At 43.9% G+C, this 21033-nt stretch overlaps 1 protein-coding gene across 2 annotated transcripts in view; it reads right to left on the reverse strand.

Annotated features, from left to right (window-relative positions):
• CRTAC1 (cartilage acidic protein 1) overlaps positions 1-21033 on the reverse strand; it is a 779202-nt gene that overhangs the window by 190600 nt on the left and 567569 nt on the right. The gene's annotated exons all lie outside the window — the stretch shown is intronic.

Raw genomic sequence — 21033 nt, forward strand, 5'->3', positions numbered from 1 at the left:
GTCGTGCTGTCCCTGCAGCTGAATAACACCCCCATAGCATTGTGCTGCCACCACCATGTCTCACTGTGGGGATGGTATTGGGCAGGTGATGAGCAGTGCCTGGTTTTTTCCACACATACCGTTTTGAATTATCACCATAAAGTTCTATCTTCGTCTCATCAGACCAGAGAATCTTATTTCTCATAGTCTGGGATCCTTCGTGTGTTTTTTTTACAAACTCTATGCCGGCTTTCATATGTCTTGCACTGAGGAGAGGCTTCCGTCGGACCACTCTGCCATAAAGGCCCGACTGGTAGAGGGCTGCAGTCATAGTTGACTTTGTGGACCTTTCTCCCATCTCCCAACTGCATCTCTCGAGCTCAGCCACAGTGATCTGGGGTTTCTTCTTTACCTATCTCACGAAGGCTCTTCTCCCACAATTGCTCAGTTTGGCTGGATGGCCAGGTCTAGGAAGAGTTCTGGTGGTCCCAAACATCTTCCATTTAAGGATTATGGAGGCCACTGTGCTCTTAGGAACCTTGAGTACTGCAGAAATTCTTTTGTAACCTTGGCCAGATCTGTGATTTTTATTATTATTATTATTATTATTATTATTATTATTATTATAGCGCCATTATTATTATTATGTATACGTACAACAATCATTAACAGTACAAAACAGACTGGTATAGGAGGAGACAGGACCCTGCCCGCAAGGGCTCACAGTCTACAGGGAATGGGTGATGGTACAATAGGTGAGGACACACCTATTGTGTGCTTTGCCACAATTCTGTCTCTGAGCCACTTGGGAATTTCCTTTGACCTCATGATTCTCATTTGGTGTGACATGCAGTGTGAGCTGTGAGCTGTTATCTAGACAGGTGTGCGCCTTTCCAAATCAAGTCCTATCAGTTTAATTAAACACAGCTGGACTCCAATGAAGAAGTAGAACCATCTCAAGGAGGATCACAAGGAAATGGACAGCATGTGACTTAAATATGAGTGAATGAGCAAAGGGGCTGAATACTTATGACCATGTGATATTTCAGTTTTTCTTGTTTAATAAATTTTCAAATATTTCTACATTTCTGTTTTCTTCTGTCAAGATGGGGGATGGGGTGCAGAGTGTACATTAATGAGAAAAAAAAAGAACTTTCTTGAATTTACCAAATGGCTGCAATGGAACAAAGAGTGAAAAACCTAAAGGGGTCTGAATACTTTCCGTACCCACTGTATGTGTACTATGGAGTAGCATTGCTTACAGTATATGTGCCGTACGGCAGTATTTTGTATGTGTACTGTGGAGCAGCATTGCTTATATGTGTAGTATGGCACTATTATTTATGTGCACTATGGAGTAGCATTGCTTATATGTGGAGTATGGCAGTATTATTTATGTGTACTGTGGAGCAATATTACTTATATGTGCAGTATGGCAGTATTATTTATGTGCACTATGGAGTAGCATTGCTTATATGTGCAGTATGGCAGTATTATTTATGTGTACTGTGGAGCAGTATTACTTATATGTGCGGTATGGCAGTATTATTTATGTGCACTATAGAGTAGCATTGCTTATATGTGCAGTATGGCAGTATTATTTATGTGTACTGTGGAGCAGTATTACTTATATGTGCAGTATGGCAGTATTATTTATGTGTACTGTGGAGCAGCATAGCTTGTGTATAGCATGGCAGTATTGTCTGCGTACACACTGCACAAAGGCTCAGTTTAATGTGTCCGCTCCAATGCACAAATCCTTTAGGAAGGCGGAATATTACAATATAACAGAATAGTATTTGATAAATGGTATCATCTAGAAAAAGTGCTAAAAGGTTATTCCAATCAACACTTCAAATCCAAGGCCTCTGTACTTTTACAAGTTCTATATTTAATAGAGATGTACGGAACATGGAAAGTTTGCTGCCTCATTGAATGTTCTATTTCAGGACCATATTTCCCCCAATTAAAACCGGCACCATAATGATCTCTCATTCTCAGTTCTATTAATTCCATAAATGCCTGTATGGCGTGTATAGGGGGCTACATATTCTAGCAGGGAACGTCATAGACAATGTTTTGAGGGGAAAATTTAACCCTGCGCTTAACAGTTACTCTCCAAAAAAACGGCCTCCATTAAAGCCAAATGGAGCTGAGAGCTACAGGTCATTAATTGGAATTGTGATTGGTTGTTATAGGAAATAAACGACATTCTTAGTATAAGAAGCTTATGTGTGAGGTAATATGACTTTGGTGGAGAGACAGATAGAAAAAAAGACAGAAAGAGACAGACAGTCAGAGACAGAGAAACAAAGAGATAGAGACAGACAGAGCGACAGAGAGATAGAGACAGACAGACAGGGAGAGACAGAGGGGGAGAGTGAAGAGGGAAACAGACAAAGAGGGAAAGTGAGAGAGAGGGAGAGAGACACAGACGTAGTTATTATCCCGGGCAACGCCAAGTACTACAGCTAGTAATATATATAACCTATTTGCCAAGTGTGCCAAAACATTCAGAAGGCGCCTAAAAAAAAAAAAAAAAAAAAAAAAAAAGAGGAGACCTCCTGAACCCCCTGAAAAGTGTTGGCTTATCTCCTGGACACACCATGATGACGTCTCCTGAAATCTTTTGAATAGAATCACTTCTGACTGATTTCTTGTGCTTCATGCTGGGATGCTGCATTAAACTGAGTCCAGGCATCCAAACACATATTCAAGAGGTGGGAACCGGCTGTGAAGGGGGAATGCGCATGGAGGGGTCCATAACTGTCAATAGTTCTGATAGAAATTATATTATAGAATCATTTTAGTTTGTGACTAACAGGACCTGTGCTGATGTCATACTCATGTGACCAGAAGGGGCGGGGCCTCAGCCAACAGAAAAATGTTGCTTCCTCGTATCAGTATGTTGGCTGAAGCCCCGCCCCTTCTGGTCACATGGGTATGACATCAGCACAGCTCCTGTTAGTCACAAAGTAAATCGATTGTATAATATAATTAGCATAAATAACAGGGGGAGGGGATAAATATGAATACCCCCCAGCTATTATCTGATCCTTAGCTGCTGTCATTCAACAAACTTTACTTTCTTGTGTTTTAAAACCTATATATCCGAGCTGATCACTACAGGCATGTATAGAATCAGCCTGATAGTGCCAGTATAGCACTGGCTTTAGGTTATATAGGAAAATCCTGGTGATTAGTGCATTTTAACTCCGCAAGATTGATTACTAATAAGACCACAACTGCGCCTGAACCTGTCTGTGCAACTCAAAAGCAGCATCATGTGGAGTGTCTGACTTTACTATGTGAACACCCTCAGTAATTACAAAAAACAGAAAAGATCCATACATCATCTAATATATAAAGCTGAATGTGTGTGTGTGTGTGTGTGTGTGTGTCCGGGATTGGCATCTGCACCATCGCAGCTACTGCCACAAAATTTTGCACACTCACACATCTGGACCCCGAGAGCATCATAGGTTATGTTTTGAGGGGAAATTTTAATCCCGCGCTTTACAGTTATTCGCCAAAAAACCTGCCTCCATTAAAGCGAATGGAGCTGGGAGCCACAGTGCAGCCAGAACTTCAGAAGAATGCGCAGCCACGCCCTTATGTGGAATGTTGGTGTGTCACAATGCAGCCAGGGAAAGAGAGACACAGACAGGGAAATAGGCAGACACAGACATAGACAGGGTCAGAGACAGACACAAAGAGACAGACACAGACAAAGAGACAGACTGACAGGGAAAGAGACAGACAGGGAAAGAGAGGGAAAGAGAGACAGGTTAAGAGACAGACACAGACAGGTAAAGAGACAGACACACACAAAGAGACAGAGACAGACACAGGGAAACAGACAGACAGGAAAAGAGAGGGAAAGAGACAGACAAAGAGATAAACACAGGGAAAGAGACAGAGGGAAAGAGACAGACAAGGAAAGAGACAGGCAGGGAAAGAGAGGGACAGAGACAGACAAGAAGAGGGAAAGAAACAGACAGCGAAAGTGACAGAGATAGATAGACAGGGAAAGAGATAGATAGACAGACAGGGAAAGAGATTGAGACAGACGGAGAAAGAGACAGAGACAGTCAGAGACAGACAGGGAAAGAGACAGAAAGACAAAGAGATAGAGAGAGACAGAGAGATATATACAGAGGGGGAGACAGACAGAGAATGGGAGAGAAACAGAGAGACAGTTACTATCCCGGGCAGCGGATATTGTGTGCAGAATAAATTTTTGTTAATACATTCTATTTTGTTAACAACAGTTATTAACCCGGGCAAAGCCGGGGAGTACAGCTAGTAATATAATATTAATACAACCACATTCAAATATATGCTTCAATAACCAGTAGGAGATGTATGGGGACCATAATATGGGCAATTGCTAATTATATAAGTAAAAAACAGAAGAAAAATTATCAAAAGGCCCAATTACTGCAAATATTGTATTAAACAATACACATATGTTAAATATTGTAGACAAAAAATTGGTAGAGGTGCACAAGCAAATAATTAAACAAACAAATCCGGGCCCAGCTAATCATTATTAAAGAAATAAATCAGTGACCCAATGTAGTGTAGATTATATCACAAGGTCACTATATAAATTACAAATACACAGTCCTAATTAAGATTAATATAGGGATCCAAACCCTGTACTAAACCCATTCAAAAAATAATAATAATACAAATTATATAACTGAGTTTACAATTCACAGATGAACTTACATAATTAACAATGGTGATAACATGGAAGGCTGAGTCCAGACACCGCTACATCCAAATAAGGTTTCAGCCTGCCAGTGTCACCAAGATTAACACCACAGGAGGTCACTGTATATCAAAACCAAAAACATGATCCCACGTAGAATTAGAAAAGGGTTAAAAGCTGCACTTTAACCCATTGTATAAAACATACAAGATAAAAAAATAAGTTTACAGTTCCAGATAATCTTGCAAAGATAAACAATGGTGGCAGCGTGAAAAGCTGGGTCCAGACACCGGCACTCCGACGTACGTTTCGGTAATAAGATTACTTTTGTCAGAACCTGTCTGTGCAACTCAAAAGCAGCATCATGTGGAGTGTCTGACTCTGCTATGTGAACAGCGTCAGAAGTAGTCCTGACACTTGGCGAGTTTTGAGCCAGACACCCGTAACACTGTGAATTCCTTGCAAACTCCTTGATTTACAGCAAACATGGGAACTATCTGTCCTCCATTTTGTCTAGAATTCCTGTGAATCAAATTGTGAAAAATTTTAATTTTGATGATTCTGAAGATTTTCCTGAAACGGATAATAAATTCAATTAATTACAAATAGATTTGCTCATCTCTAGAGATAATCTACCGTCGAATGCGGAGAAACGAGGCAGACAGTTTGATCTACTTCAACAGTATTTCACGACAAGCTGATTAAAACATTGGAAAACTCAATTTGACTAATAAAAGCGAAAAAAGAAATGGATTTATGATTCTAAACATTAGCAAGTGAGCAAAACAATCCACCCACGACGATCGGAAGTGACTTAGATACTGCGGCAATCAAAACGTGTTAGAACACGGATATGTTTCCTGCAATTGGAACTCAAAAACAAGAAAAAACATATATATAGAAATGGAAAAAGAAACAGTCGGACCCCACGGAAAAAAAAATCCAAAGAAAAATGAATATTATCAGCTTCCATTATGACAAGCTTTCTCTCACCTTGAAGGGAAGTCACCTCCCGTTATCCAGAATAATGGGGGCACGAGTTCTCCCGCATCTGTTTGTTTGATAAATGCCCCTATGACAAGTCTTGTTAAACCCTCGCCATCATTCTGACTTTCAATTACGCGGACAGTGCATCTACCTCACTCTCTTACCCATACATTCTCCTCTCGCATATATCTTGCTTTCCTCTATCCGTGCCTCACTCGGATTATTACCTTATCAAAAAAATCACTGTTTTTCCTCCGCTTTACCACTAAGCAAAATATTGTGCCGCCAAATAATACAATTTTTTTCTAAAAATGAAAAACCGTATTACCGAGGAAAATGAGATTTTAATGAAAGGTCGAATTACATTTTTTTGAAATATGACCCGTGTCATCTTAATCAGTCACTTTCTACATCACTTCCCTGCCCGGCCTTGCTGCTTATGGATCCGCGTGGCCTTGAGTCGATGGATGTTTATTTATTTATTTTTCAATCTAAGCTAAAGCAAAATGAATAAAAGCCACATCTATGAATATCATTTTGGAAATGGCCTATGCTGTTGCTTGGGCCCCCCCACCCAAAAAAAAAATGTGGGTGTTTCTGTGCCGTTACTGTAATCCAAAGCTGGTGTCAAGCTGATTCATTGAGCCGGTGCCGAGCGACGTAGTGGGATTGTAATTGATTGGAAGTCAAGAAACTGGATGGAAAACTAAATTAACCTCACATGTCATTTTTATTTTTTACGGCCAAGCTATAATTTCAGGCCTCGGCCACTTATCTACCATATCTCGGAAAATGATTAAGGTCAGAGGCTAAAGAATATGTGACTGGACTCAATGAGATAAGGAACCTCCACATAGGGAAGACTCTTATAACATAATTTTCTTTTTAGAGATGTCAAATTTGTGGAAGTTGGGAGTCAAAGGCAAGTGGACACAGCTCTTATTCAAGACCAAAATGGCTGCTTCCTTATCCTCTCTAGCGCCTGCATCCCTGCACTGCTCACTCTCACTGCTGTGGCCAGCCCATGTGTGACGCCCTGGCCTATCAGGTCGTCACAGGGTATCGTGCAATCTGCCCTTCTGCACGGTATCCGCATCCTCCTTGGTTAGGGGTCCCTGACCTTTGGTGTTGCTAAGAACAAGCCAATCGAAATCCTAGAAACACTCTGCACCACACCCATCAGACACACCAATGGGTAGCCTGAAGGGAATAGGGCCGCCCACTTGGGGGGTTGGTTAGGGAGGGTCAGGAGTGACAGGAGCAAGTCAGTTGAGTGGTGACTCTCATGAGGAGAGGTCACAAGTCAGTTGGAGGAGGACAGGAGCTGGGCTCCTTGCTAATACTAAGTCGCAGACGTTGGTCTGTGCCTGGTAGGAGCTGGAACCCCGGTCGCAGGGGATGGTGTCAAGGGGCACGAAACTGCCAAAAAGGGCAGCCGGCGGCCTTGAGCCATCTCCGGTCAGGGGCCAGGGCCTAGGCCAGGAAGTAGCTTCAAGCATCCTGGTAATTCACCTGACGAGGACGGAGCCTTCAAGATCCGTTCTCCACCTGCTCCAAAATCGGGGTGCTAGCGCAACAAGGGGGATAGGACTTTCCCAATATACAGTCCAAAAAATCCCAAGCGTGAACCCTGAGAGCAAGCTCACTCCGTTAGCCATACGGGTGAGCGGGACCAGACTAGTTTTACACTACAGGGGCTAAACAGAAAAGAAAGTGCCAAGAGAAAGGTCACAGGCTAACAAGCAACACCATCGGGCACGGGATCCCAGCGTGCTCCCTCCCTGCTGCAGTGGTGCTCAGAATTTCGGTTTACAAGTTGTCGGTGTCAGCGTTATTGGACTGAGTGAGTACACAGTGACCCTTTCCTCCCCAACGGCATCCCCTCACAACCATCACTGAGCCCCGGGGCATCCCCCCTACCCGCGGAGGGGTTAAACACCTGGCTGCCATCCCAACACCACCGGGCGCTCCCAACAGCAGCGGTGGTACTCCACCTTACCACACACCGTGAGTGGCATCATCAACTCTAAACACACAACCCCCTGTAAATACCTCCCTTTTATTTCGAGTGGCCGCACGACCCCTCCCGAGTCCGGAGACCCCTCGAGCCACCGCAGATCCGGATCTGAGCATTCCTGGCTGCTGACGCTGGGGCGGTACACATGCTATGCTGCCTGACTTCCCCGCTACTCTCTATGTGGGTGTGCTCTGCTTCCCCCTCTCAGGGCCACAAAGGTTCTCTGGGGTGCTCCTAGGCCAGTGCGTCATTTCCTGGAAGTACCACTCAGCCTATCGGGGATACTTAAGGCACTCTCCCACTAGGGGAGGTGCCTGAGCAATGCTATTAGTTAGTGGTTTGTTCCCTAGCCAGATAGATGTCAGGTCCCCTTGTCCACTGTCCGTTACCTAGTCAGTGTACATTCCTGTTTCCTTGCCCTGCTGGTACCCTGTACCTGTCCGTCCTGGTCATGCTACTTGCCTCAGCTGTCCCGGTTTTTCCTGTCTATACTAGTGGCTGTGCCTGTTCGCCTTGGCCGTGCTATCAGCCTCAGCCATCCCGGTGGTTCCGTTCTATACTGGTACCCTGTACCTGTCCGTCCTGGTAGTACTACCTGACTTAGCTGTCTTGGGAGTTCCTGTCTAAACTAGTGACTGTACCTGTCCGTCCTGGCCGTGCTATCGGCTTCAGCCATCTCAGTGGGTACCTGTCTATACTAGAGACTCAGTTTGTCAGCACCTGTGTCCATCCCTACACTGGAGGTCAGCTGCCACAGTCTCGGTCAGTGCCATGGGAGTGGCACCAGGCATATGCTGTTCCCACTAAAGGGTATGCCTGGGATCCCCCTGTGGCCAAGTGGGTCCGCTTCAGCTTGCCGCTTTACCATCTCCAGCGGCGAGCATTACATCCTCATTTTGTAGGTACTTAAAGGGGTAATCTATTCTTGCCAACTTGTCCAATAGGCTTCCAAAAAAGGGATGGCAAATTTTCTGGGCACTGTTAATGCCCCTATAAACTCCCATGAATATGGTACATCTGGAAGGTTTCTCGTGCATGGTGCTAGGATACTCTATCATCAGACGTAGACCATGGGTGCATAGTCCTATAAACAAGGAAAGAGGACACCAGTACTTTTTGGGAAATACCCTGTGTATTTCCATCTTATCATACTAGGTTATGCAAATACTTTGCAATCGATGGAGGTCCGATCCTGAAAATGAAGGGGCCACAACAGTGATTTAGAACAGCAGTCCGATTAGTATTTTTTCCTGCAGACAATGCATCCAACATCAAATGTTCAAAGAACTACAGCCATCTCCTTTCACATGATCTCAGGTGACCCAGCACTACATCAGAACTGCAGCCCTTATATTTTTAGAATTAGAGAAGGTCCAATAGGTCAGGCCTCACCAATCATAAAAAGCCCAATGGACCAGACCAGTATTGGTACAATTCTAGGTAGGGCAGCACAATGTAGATTTGGTCCAATGAGCCAAATGGAAATCGCATTATTATGGACACCTCATAGTCCTGTAGCCACTCCATACGTATCATTGGAGGCAGGCCATTTATCTACTGTAGAGCCCATTAGAAAATGGAGACAGCGTCTGTTTCATATAGGTTGTTAATCCACACAGGGATCTCCTAGTAGGATAGAAACACACAAAATTGGAATGGAAGAAGACAGTTTCCAACCTGAATGTTTCTTTATTTTTTTCTGGACAACATACCCAAAATTTACGGATGTTGGGTTCACTGAGGGGCTGGAGAAGTTTGCCTCCTGAAGGTTTGCAGGAGCGTAAAACTTGGTCTGAGATTCCCTCAGTATGTTTGGGCGATTGTGGCAAAGGAAAGCCAATTGATTAGACAATACCTGATTGTTGAGTAGGAGACAATAAACTATCATTTGTGTCTACTAGTGATTACTGAGCCTTAGAAGAGGGTGGTTTAGAGGATTTTGTGTAGGCTTCTGCAGAAGTGAGGCATTATATGCCTGCTGGCCTGGAAAGGAGTCCAATGTGATGAGAGATCAAGGTGGGGGTGAGCAGTACCAGCCTCAACCTAGATGAATTTATATTATCATCATGTCACAACTGTTAAATAAACCTGTTCTACAGGGATAAGAAAGGCGCTGTAGTGGAGGCCTGATTCCTACAGACCTAGGATGTGACCTATTAGTTCACTTTTGGGGTTTGTTAGACTGAACAAGATCACCAAGGATCTCAAGGATCACCAAGCTACGACTTGCCTACTTTGGACACATCATACGAAGAGAGCATTCACTTGAGAAGGACATCATGGTCGGAGGAATAGAAGGAACAAGGCGAAGAGGAAGACCAGACACCCGATGGCTTGATACTGTCAAGATAACATCTGAGAAGACCCTAGACTTCTCAAGATAGATCTTCCTACAGAGCGTTCATCCATCAAGTTGCTATGGCTCGAGGTGGAGCTGAAGGCAATTGAAAACAAAAAGACTGAGCAGAGCAGTTATGGAAGGATGGAGCCAAGGTAAAGTGAGGCAGGGCCCTTGAAGGCATGATCTCCAGAGAAAACGGCCTAGGGGGTCTGGAGACAGTACCCTTGAGTTTAGTTCATTGGAAGAGGTGTATTGAGACCTTGGAGTATCGGCTCTGATACAGAGAAAAGAGTTTAGGGCTGGAGGAGTGAGAATATTTCATGGGAAGGAAATTTGATTGAGGTTTGGTTGAAGTAACACAGTCCTGTGTGTTGTCCTTGTAAAGTGAACAGGCACCTGAAAAAGAAGGCTACATAAATCGTCCATACTTTTATCTGTTCAATTAAGCACTGTGCAATCTTGGGTCTACTAACCTGCCAAGATATTGTGCCTCATCGGATTTCTGAACACAATAGACATATTGTGCCTCATAAAACGGAGCCACATGCAAAGATACCCCCACACTGAAGCGGCACCACCAAGGCTAAGTAGGTCTCCTATCTAACTCATTGGGCAATATTGCCCAACTTCTCTAAAATAGCGATTCTCTCTAAACACGTGCTTTTCCAGTGGTACAGATGACATCTCCACATTAGCGCAATACCTGAGTCATGTCACAATATGTGAGCAGTACCGTTACGTTACTGACATCATCGTGTTCCTGACTGGCCAGGTAGACGAATAATTCCAGATTCTCGCGACCATTGTGCTGTTCCACATCAGTCAAGTGCACAAGTAGCTGACAAGTGCTGCCGCCAGCCCTCCTTACTGCGCTGTCCTAGTTACCGTCTTTAATGCAACAACAACTAGAACGTTTTTTTTCTTTATATAGTTATTTTACGAATATCATTAGTAAGTAATGCAACATCAACAACTGCAATCAATGGGGTCTCCTACTGTAAATAAGCCTACAATAAGGAATATAATAATCACGCTGACATGTCCTGAAGACGACTATTTCAATTAATGAAGTCTGCACGCGGCTCTTCATAATGAGAAGAAAATAAAAAGTGATGAAGGAAGATTAGACAGTCGTCAGGAAATATAAAGGAGCAGAAATTAGTGGTTACGGAGGCAGCAGTGCGAAGAGTACGCTTACAGGACGCTCGTGTCATTACCAACGGGCAGCTCATCACTCCTATTCTCTATTACAGGAGAACTAAAAATCAACCTAATAAATAAAATCAACCTTAATTAAAGAAAAAAAAAACCATTCTACAATGAAAACGATTACCCCCATTTATAACATCTCCCCTGCAGCTAAAGAGAAGTATTGTCGGCCTATAAAACTTAATAGGAACCGGTTACCAGATTTGGCGACCGCCAATGAGCTCTTATATAGAGTATTCCAAAATACTGTATACTGTATAAGAGCCCAGGCCGCGCTGTATAAAGTAAACAAAATACTGTTATAATACTCACCTAAAGGGCGGTCCAGTCCGATGGGTGTCGCTGCTCTCCAGTCCGGCACCTCCTCTCTGCGGTGATCGCCATCCTCCTTCTTCCGAGGCGCGTGTGCATGACGCGTCCTACATCATCCACAATTGCTGGCATTGAGTTCCTGCGCAGGTGCCCTGAGGAGGGCAGATAAAAATATTGTAGAGCGCATGCGCGGGCGGTCTTTAACCTTTCCTTGCTCTTGCGCATTACAGCACTTTGATCTGCCCTCAGCATTTAAATCAAGCATATCAAAGTGCGCCTGCGCAAAACCGCAATTTCTGCAAGTGTGGGTGAAGAAGAAGAAGGAAGACGGCAATTTCCGCAGAAAGGGTGTGCCAGACCGGAGAGCAGCAACACCCATCGGACCGGGCCGCCCCTTAGGTGAGTACTATAAAAGTGTTTTTTCATGTTATACAGAGTGGACTGAGCTCTTATATACAGCATGCATCTGACCCTGTTCACACTGCAGAGTCTGACACATCACACTATGGTTTCCCTGGTGCTTTTCAGTTGGTTAGTCTGGGTGTCGACCAGATATGTGCTTACTAGTGATCAGTCTAGCAGGAGTTAATTTCTTCTAGTCTGTGGATTGCTGCTGGTGTCACAGGTTACTGGAGACCTTTAACAGCCGTCTCCGCCCTTCAAAGATGGTGGAGCTTGTTCGGTCACACCGATTATAGCTTCATTTGCGATACCGGTCCTTGTGCTGTGGTGATCTTTTTCTGGTGACCTCCTGTACATTATTTGGTGTTGTGTAAATATCCTCATTGTTTGTATATTTCCTCCCTGTTCTTTATTTCCTCCTGAGCACGTATTGTCTTACCTCTGTGTGTGTGTACAGTGAGTTTGAGTTTAGTTTTTTCCCTGTCAGTATATATGTGTTTCTCAAAGCAGTGATTCTAGAGCAAAGCCCCCTGGGAAGTATGCAAATGAGAAAGCCGCGGAGACACCATCACATGTTTCTCAACGCTGGCAGGAAACTAGCCAGGTCTTTCACCGGGAAGGAACAACCACGGGAAGGGCAGTCTCCAGTCAAGGAGACCACCTATACCAAACATGGTATCCATCCACAGACAGCCGTTTTGGGGTATTTGCCCCTCACTGTCTCCGCAGTGGATATGTTGATCTCCCTAAGGTCAACAATGCTTGCTTAAGTAGTCTTTTACTAGGCATTGCCCCCACTAGCCAGATTCCTACTCCACACTGATGAGGGGCAAATACCCCGAAATGGCTGTCTGTGGATGGATACCATGTTTGGTATAGGTGGTCTCCTTGACTGGAGACTGCCCTTCCCGTGGTTGTTCCTTCCCGGTGAAAGACCTGGATAGTTTCCTGCCAGCGTTGAGAAACATGTGATGGTGTCTCCGCGGCTTTCTCATTAGTATATATGTGTGGGATAAACCCCTCCTGTCATGGCTCTCTCCAGGAGTGGGGAAGAGGGGGTATAGACCAGGGCTATTCAGGAGCTAGGATTGGGAAAGCGGACCAAACATCGTCACCATTAGACATATCTTTAGGAACAGGGACATGTATGGACTCCCTTGCCCTAGGGTCAGTGTAGGCACCCTTATTCCAAGTTATCTCGCCACACAGACCTTAATACCTCCCACTGTGGGCTAGTCCCAACTGTTAACTATTTCCTACCCTGTTAACTCCCTGTTGCTGGGCAAAACACATTCCTATCTAACAACATTACTACACAACACAGTTTACATAATAGTACCTCTACAGTAACATAGGACATACTTCACATTACACTTCACATTACATTAATGTGATTGGTGTCTTGAAGGGTGTAACTATTCTCCTTATGGAGACCTGACAAACCAGTCTGGCTGTCATTAAGGGGACTTATAGCTGCAATGCCCCTCTGGGAAATATTCAAATTGTCCCTCCAGAGACCAAGGAGGAAGGAGTTAGCTTCTCATAAGCCAGATCAGATAACCACACTTTGCACTGACGAGGGGCAATTACCTGAAACAACGTGTGTGCAAATTGGGATTCTGATCTGGCAATAAATCCTAACTCTTATGAAAAGGCTTATTTAAAAAGCCGCTTATGACTTTTAGGATTGCTACGTCCAATAGGTGGCGCTAGAGTTTGTCTCCTTCCTCTCTGGAGGGACAATTTGAAAGGATGTAACGAGACAGCATGCCCACCTCCTTACATTGGCTGAAAGGAGAGTGACTTGAAAAAGGGACATGGCTATAAAGGTAGCACTGGATCCGAATGCCCACCTTACAAAATTGCCAATCATGCACTGAACCATCATGTAGAGTATGATGTAAGATATACTGACCAGGAAATCTAGATATAATTTGATTGTTTGGTCATCAAACAATGATGACCAAACAATCATGTAGAGTACTAATGTCATATAGGATATAGAGGGAATTTGGGCAACTGCAACCTCTGCTCCTATTTTAATACGCCCCTGCCCCTCTCAATTGGGGCCCATAGTTGCTACCTGAGCAACCTCTATGAAATATATACTTTTCCTGCCCAAACATGGCCAATAGTCCACAATAGTCTATACAATTTTGATGGATATCGATTAAATTCTCTATAATGTGAAAATAATGACCCGCAGAAGCGTAGCTATGAAAGGTCCAGAGGCTGAAATCGCTCCCAGGCTCTAGAGCTTAGAGGATCCCAAAGAATCCCTTTGGCCAATACGAAAAAAGACCTGTGATAATTGGAGAATTTGCACTGGGACCTATGAACTTCACATTACGCCACTGTTGACCCGATACAACTAAGAACTGAGATCCCCCTGAAGCCTCCGGTATCTCAGCGCCTTCATTAGTAAATCAATGTTTATCACTTAATTTGTGCAACACAGGACGAGCTGCAAAACCCTGACTTAGCAAATAGCCCAACAGCCCGCGAGTAATGAATGTTCTCTGACCTTGGTAATTATGATCAATCATACCGTAATATACTAAAATCGTATATATAAATCTGTCTCCTGATTTTGCCGCGTCTTCATTCGCCTTCTCTTTGACATATCGCTTTCTGCTAATACGCCTGAATTATTAACGATCGTATCCCATTCCGCCGCCGTCCTTTACATCCATTCGCAAAAAAAAAATGCGAGAAGTCCCCTCTTCAAGGACTATTTTTAGATTTTTTTTTCCCCCCATTTTTCGCAATAAATATATTTCAAAAGAAACAATCTTTTGCCGTCTCCGCTCCCTCATGAAAATCACAATTAATTGACTTTTCTTTATATTCGATTTGATGGCTCTGTTTGTGCCATAAAAGATGATTAGTCATTTTAAATTCCATATTGCTATTGTAATTTGCTTTTATAGCTAGCCGCCTCTGAACTCTCCACCTTCCTTAATAGCTTTGAGGACTATAAGCCTCTTCTCCCACGGATTTACAGGTGTAAAAAAAAAAAACAAATCCGCCTAGAAGAGAAACCTCAGCCGGCGTTCCCGCTAATAGATTGGTTTCAGAAATAACAGTTTGTTTAATTGGAGCGTACATTTGCTTAATTGTAAGCGCCGCGACGTATAACGAAACATGACATTTACACTGGTTTATCACTCAAACTCATTTGGTGCATAATGTGGCTTCGAATGGGAAATTTGACACAATTTGCATCTTGATCAGGATGGAGATAAGCCTGCAATGCAAATAAAAGTTGTAGGAAACCCAATATAAAATACCTTATGGCGTTATGAGATAAAGGAGTTTCCTTCAGAAGACTATATCCCGTTAGAGCACATAGACATCATGGGGGGGGTCTTCCCTCTTGGACTCCTATGATGTTGACTTCATATAGGGCACCATTGAAAGGTTCTTCCACTGGGGTCTGATTTTTTACCTTTTACCTCGCCTCTTGTAGACTTGACCAATTTGAAAAAATAATTTGGCTCTCTATGCCGTATATTTATGCACAGAATCACAGAATGGTAGAGTTGGAAGGAACCTCAAGGGCCATCGAGTCCAACCCCCTGCGATAACGAAAATTTCAGACCTCTCATGATAATGAAAGGCAAGATCTGGGCCACTGTACTATTCATTCACTCCATCCTAATATTTTCCATTCTGCCTCGATAGCCACCCCTTCATCAGAAAGGTCAAGACTTAGGGGTACTTTGCACACTACGACATTGCAAGCCGATTGCTGCGATGCCGAGCGCTATAGTCCCCTCCCCCGTCGCAGCTGCGATATGTTGTGATAGCTGCTGTAGCGAACATTATCGCTACGGCAGCTTCACATGCACTTACCTGCCATGCGACGTCGCTCTGGCCGGCGAACTGCCTCCTTCCTAAGGGGACAGGTCGTGCGGCGTCACAGCGACATCACACGGCAGGCGGCCAATAGAAGCGGAGGGGCGGAGATGAGCGAGATGTAAACATCCCGCCCACCTTCTTCCTTCCTCATTGCAGCCGGAACGCAGGTAAGGTGATGTTCCTCGCTCCTGCGGCTTCACACACAGCGATGTGTGCTGCCGCAGGAACGAGAAACAACATCCTAACATCGGTCCTGACGAAATTCTGGAAATGACCGACGCTACACCGATGATACGATTACGACGCTTTTGCGCTTGTTAATCGTATCAAAAACAATTTACACACTTCAATGTCGACAGCGACGCCGGATGTGCGTCACTTTCGATTTGACCCCACCGACATCGTGCGATGTCATAGTGTGCAAAGTACCCCTTAGGGGACACCTATTCTTCACATGCATAAGAATCTCAGAAGAGATATACCGCTAATTTGCCGTAAGTTGCCAAGGTGGAAATATATCTTTGAGAGTTTAATTTTCTATGCATGGGTCAAAGGACCAGATGGAGCTTCCCATGGCATTAAGAAGCTGTGCAGCTACCTACATCTTCCATAACCAAATCATGGGGAATTGAGTTGTCTAAATCACTAGGAATGGAGCCATTCAAATTCCAGGGGAATGGAGCTGTCAAATCATGGTGATTTACTACTAAAATTTAAGAGAAGCCTGGATGCCTTTCTTGAAAAATATAATATTACTGGTGATGTGCACAAGACTCTGTGACGGGGCGTTGATCCAGGGAACAAGTCTGATTGCCGTATGTGGAGTCGGGATGGAATTTTTTTCCTCTAATGTGGCACTTAGTGTCTGTCGCATGGTTTTTTTTTTACTTCCTCTGTGTCAACATCTTAGGTTAGGCCATGAGTTGAACTCGATGGACTTAAGTCTACCTTCAACCCTTAAACACTATGAAACTATGGGAGAATGGTGTTGTCCAAATCATTGGAGAAAAGAGCTGTCCAACTCACTATGAATGGAGCTATGAATATTTCAGCGACATGAAGCTGTCCAAGTCATTGAGATTGGAGATGTCCAAGTCATTGGGGAATTGAGCTGTCCAACTCACTAGGAATGGAGCTGCCCAAATTATAGAAGAAAGGAGCTGTCCAATTCACTAGGATAACAGCTGTCCAAATCACTAGGAAGGGAAATATGCATATTTTAGGGATATGGAGCTGTCCAAATCATTGGCATTGGAGGTATAATAATTCCTAGATAATGGAGGTGTTCAAATCATGGGGGAGTAATGCTATCCAACTCACTAGGAATGGAGCTGCCCAAATCATAGAAGAAAGGAGCTGTCCAATTCACTAGGATAACAGCTGTCCAAATCACTAGGAAGGGAAATATGCATATTTTAGGGATATGGAGCTGTCCAAATCATTGGCATTGGAGGTATAATAATTCCTAGATAATGGAGCTGTCCAAATCATTGGGGAGTAATGCTATCCAACTCACTAGGAATGGAGCTGTCCAAATCATTGGGATTGGATGTGTCCAAATCATAGGAAGGAGAATGGAGCTGTCCAACTCACTAGGAAAAGAGCTGTCCAAATCAGTAGGGATGGAGCTATGCATATTTCTGGGATAAGGAGCTGTCCAAATCACTAGGAATGGAGCTATCCATACTCCTTGGATATGGAGCTGTCCAAATCACTAGGAATTGAGCTGTGCATATTCCTTGGATATAGAGTTGTCCAAATTATTGGCATTGGAGGTGTCCAAATCATAGGAAGGACAAAGGAACTGTCCAACTCACTAGGAAGAGAGCTGTCCAAATCACTAGGAATGGAGCTATGCATATTCCTGGGATAAGGAGCTGTCCAAATCATTGGGAATGGAGGTGCCCAAATTACTGGGGAATGGAGGTGTTCAAATTATGGGGGAAATAGCGCTGTCTAACTCACTAGGAATGCAACTGTCTAAATCATGTGCTAACAGAGCTAACCAATTTAATATGAATGGAGCTGTCCAAATCATAGCGGAATTGAACTATCCAAACCATGGAGAAAATAATGTCCAAATAAAATGGAAAGGAGCTATCCAAAATCATGAGGAATGGAGATTAAAGCATCTCTATTAATGCTGGTCTACAAGACCCTCTGCTCAATCTGGATATTCTCATGAGTTTGTTTCTTAGATATGATTTGAATTAGCTAAGGATGAGATCCACCTAACTCCCAACATTTTGACCTAACCTTTCCACCTTCTTATCCTTGCATATAGTATTGCATCATCCTATATCAACCATGGAGGAACCACAGGCACAAATCATCAAAAGAGGTCCTGGAGCTTGAATTGCTACAATCTGCTGATCTCTGAGTTGACCTTGATATAAAAAAGGGTTGTCATGATTGGCCAATCTCGCTAAATCCTCATATTGTTAGACTTTGTATAAAGTACCTTATTACGGGAAGCATAGCTTTTAGCGTAGAATAACGGTAATATATCATCTGATGAAGAAAACAGATATTTGGAGGTTTAGTATGATCCGGTAGCCAAAGTTGAGACAAACTATAAAGTTTAGGGTGCTTTACACGCTGCGACATCGCTACCGATATATCGTCGGAGTCACGTCGTTAGTGACGCACATCCGGCGCCGGTAGCAACATCGCAGCGTGTGACACCAAGGAGCGACGATCAACGATTGCAAAATTGGTCAAAAACGGTGATCATTGACACGTCGCTCCTTTCCTTAATATCGCTGCTGCCACAGGTACGATGTTGTTAGTCGTTCCTGCGGCACCATACATCGCTATGTGTGACACCACAGGAACGACGAACATCTCCTTACCTGCGTCCACCGGCAATGAGGAAGGAAGGAGGTGGGTGGGATGTTACATCCCGCTCATCTCCGCTCCTCCGCTTCTATTGGCCAGCCGCTTAGTGACGCCGCAGAGACGTCGCTATGATGCCGAACCCACCTCCCCCTTGAGGGAGGGATTGTTCGGCGGTCACAGCGACGTCGCTGACAAAGTATGTGCGTGTGACGCTGCCGTAGCGATAATGTTCGCTATGGCAGCAAGTACCAAATGTCGCACGGACGACGGGGGCGGGTGCCATTGCGCTCGACATCGCCAGCAATCGCTAGCGATGTCGCAGTGTGTAAGCACCCTTATGACTGTCTATGACGTGATCCATTGTGCTAATAACTAGATATAAGCTACTCCATCTTTGCATCCTCCAGTTCAGCGGGGAAATGCACGGTCTAGTAAATAACCCATTTAGCATTTACGTGCTTCATGTAAAATGTCTGTAATTTATGAAATGTCAAATAAATAGGGTCATTTATGAAATAAAAACAGAAAATTACATCAAGAACGAGTTTAACAATTTGGAATCACAACATCATTTAGAGCTATTGTGTTTGTAAATCGAGCAATCAGTTTTCCGGAGAGGTCTGCGGGTTTACTAAAGAACAAAAAATGACAGCTAAACAACACTTAACAAAATAAAACACTAAAATATTTTGCAGATGTTTTACAAAATCAGTTCATTATAGTGAATCTGTATAAAGCAGATAACAGGACAATGAAAAGAAGTGGCCCAGTTAATATAACCGTATGAGGGTTTGTATTTTTTAAATCGCTCTATTCATTTTACTGAAAAATTGGGTTGAAATTGTAAAAAAAAGTGCAATTTCACATTGTTTTTTCGATTTTTTTATTTACTATTTTTACTATATGTAAAACTGACCTTGAAATATGATTCTCCACATCAGTACGAGTTCGTAGATACCAAAGATGTATAGGGTACTTGGGTTTTTTTATTTAATCTTTTTGGAAATTTATAAATAAGACATTTTTGCTTTTGTTGCCATTTTCCGTGACTCATAACATGTTGATTTTTCGGGATCTGGGGCTGTCTGAGGTCTTCTTTTTTGCGCCCTGAGCTGACATTTTTACTGATAGCATTTTGGGGTAGATACAATGCTTTAATTGGCTCTTATTGCATTTTATTGCAATGCTGCAACAATCATAAAATTGTCATTCTGGAGTTTTGATTATTTTTTTTTCATTACACTGTTTAATGATCAGATTAATTTATTTATATTTTCATAGAGATAGGACATTTCTAAAAGCAGCAGTACCAAATATGTGTATTTTTAGTTTTATTTTTAATGGCGATGATTTGAACTTTTTTTTTATTGTTTTCACATTTTAGAGTAACCTTTTATTGTGGCCAGCCTAAGGCTCAACTGTGCAATAATCATGCTGGCCAGCCTAAGGCACACCTGTGCAATAATTATGCTGGCCAGCCTAAGGCACACCTGTGCAATAATTATGCTGGGGAGCGTAAGGGTCACTTTGCACACTACGACATCGCAGGTGCGATATCGGTGGGGTCAAATTGAAAGTGACGTACATCCGGCGTCACAGGCGATATCGTAGTGTGTAAAGCCTTTTTGATGCGATTAATGAGCGCAAAATCGTCGTAATCGTATCATCGGTGTAGTGTCGGTCATTTCCATAATTTGGAAATGACCGATGTTACGATGTTGTTCCTCGTTCCAGCGGCATCACACATCGCTGTGTATGAAGCCGCAGGAGCAAGGAACATCTCCTACCTGTGTCCTGCGGCTCACGCCAGCTATGCGGAAGGAAGGAGGTCGGCGGGATGTTTACGTCCCGCTCATCTCCGTCCCTTTGCTTCTATTGGCCGCCTGCCGTATGACGTCGCTATGACGCCGCGCGACCCGCCCCCTTAATAAGGAGGCGGGTCGCCGGCCAGAGCGACGTCGCAGGGCAGGTGAGTGCATGTGAAGCTGCCGTAGCGATAATGTTCGCTACGCCAACTATCACCATGATATCGCAGCTGCGACAGGGGCGGGGACTATCGCGCTCGGCATCGCAAGCATTGGCTTGCGATGTCGTAATGTGCAAAGTGCCCCTTAGGCTCACCTGTGCAATAATCATGCTGACCAGCCTAAGGCACACCTGTGCAATAATCATGCTGACCAGCCTAAGGCACACCTGTGCAATAATCATGCTGGTTAGCCTAAGGGGTACTTTGCACGCTGCGGCATCGCAAGCCGATGCTGCGATGTCAAGCGTGACAGTCCCCGCCCCCGTCGCAGCAGCGATATCTTGTGATAGCTGCCATAGCGAATATTATCGCTATGGCAGCTTCACATGCACTCACCTGTCCTG

This window comes from Anomaloglossus baeobatrachus, chromosome 5, assembly GCF_048569485.1.
Source record: "Anomaloglossus baeobatrachus isolate aAnoBae1 chromosome 5, aAnoBae1.hap1, whole genome shotgun sequence".
Lineage (NCBI taxonomy): Eukaryota > Metazoa > Chordata > Amphibia > Anura > Aromobatidae > Anomaloglossus > Anomaloglossus baeobatrachus.